Here is a 1,712-nt window from a genome sequence, read left to right on the forward strand (position 1 = left end):
TAAGATGTTAGTATAAAAAAAATCTTTATCGCTTATAATCTTTATTCTTTAAATTTTAATCTTTATAATAAATTTTCAAATTTAAAATTTAAAATTAATTTTTTAATATGATAATTTTACACATTTTTATAAAAATTAAAAATTTTTAAAAAATTGTAATTTTTGAATTATCATTGATGTAATAAATAAGTAATATAAGAAGGTTGAAGGAGAAAAGAAAGAAGAGAAAGAGAGAGAGAGCATACAAGAATTTAATGAAATCGAATAATATATGCATATTAAACCAATTTTTTTTCGTTTCTACCTACGCATTTGGTCAAATAGAGTTGTTTTAATAGATATATCAAACACATATGAAATATATGTTATATGTAAAATAAACAATTGACACATCCACACACACACATACATACATAACGACACGAAACAACCATACAGCAAATACAAATACAATATTTTATATATATATATATCAGATATTCATATTCTTTTTTTTTTCATTGAATATTAATTTCGTCAAATGTTAAATGTATGTACAATATATGTAAGTGATTTCAAAAAATAATTATTACGAGGTAGAAACGAATACATGTCGATAATGGACATTTTGGAACGGCATCGGAATGGTTTCAATACTGATTTTGGAATGGTTCGTAATTCCCAATGCTCGGGAATGAGTGTTAAAAGAATAAATAATGTTCAATAATATTAATGGAATCTCTATACGTTCATTTAATTCATTTAATCATCAATTTTTATTTGATAATCAGAGATCATCTATCGAACTGTAAATTTATAAATTTCGATAATAGTTTTTTTATAGATTTCAAAAAACATTGTTGCATAAGTTTTATGACCGCTTTATGATCGCTTTCTTCAAACTATAAGAAAGTGAACAAATAAATAAATATTATATGTTTACTATATGCATAATTCCGTTTATCATTCGATTCATGAATGAGTATTCGCATAATCATAATCATTTCCTTAATTAATTATATTTATCAATTTTCTTTCTTCGAACCAATTATCGAAAAAAAAATTGGAATTGTGATACTATCGTAGTAATATTATATAATAATAATTAAACAACAATAAGTATGCTATAATAACAAATACAATATAATGTAAAATAATCTAATATAATATTTATATTACAAAATATCAATAATAGAAATATAATAATTGTAGCAATAACAATAAGTTAATAGGAATAATAATATTAGTAATAATAATGATAGTAAGTGTACTATTAGTTATAGTAATAGTAATAATAATAAATATAGCAATAGCAATAGCAACAGTAATCATTATTAAGAAAAATAATAACAATCTTTGTAATAATAATTGTTGCATAGTTTTATAATTATTGTTTTTGTTGTTATAATAATAACAATAATGACAATAGTATTATAGTAATGATATTAGTAGTAATGATAGTAATAATGTAGAAAAAGAATAGAAACTTATGATGGCACAACATAAGTGATTTTATTTGCAATTAGCAAGGGTAGTAATAATAGCGATAGTAGAATTATTGGAGGTAGTAACATTGATGATTCAATAGCAAGAATAGCAGTAGCAACAGTAGTATTAATATAGCAACAGTATATAATAATGGAAATACTGTAAATTATGTTGATATGGTGATAATAATTATAATAATAATAATAATAATAATAATAATAATAATAATAATAATAATAATAATA

The sequence above is a fragment of the Apis dorsata genome, unplaced genomic scaffold (genome assembly GCF_000469605.1).
Source record: "Apis dorsata unplaced genomic scaffold, Apis dorsata 1.3 scaffold_94, whole genome shotgun sequence".
Lineage (NCBI taxonomy): Eukaryota > Metazoa > Arthropoda > Insecta > Hymenoptera > Apidae > Apis > Apis dorsata.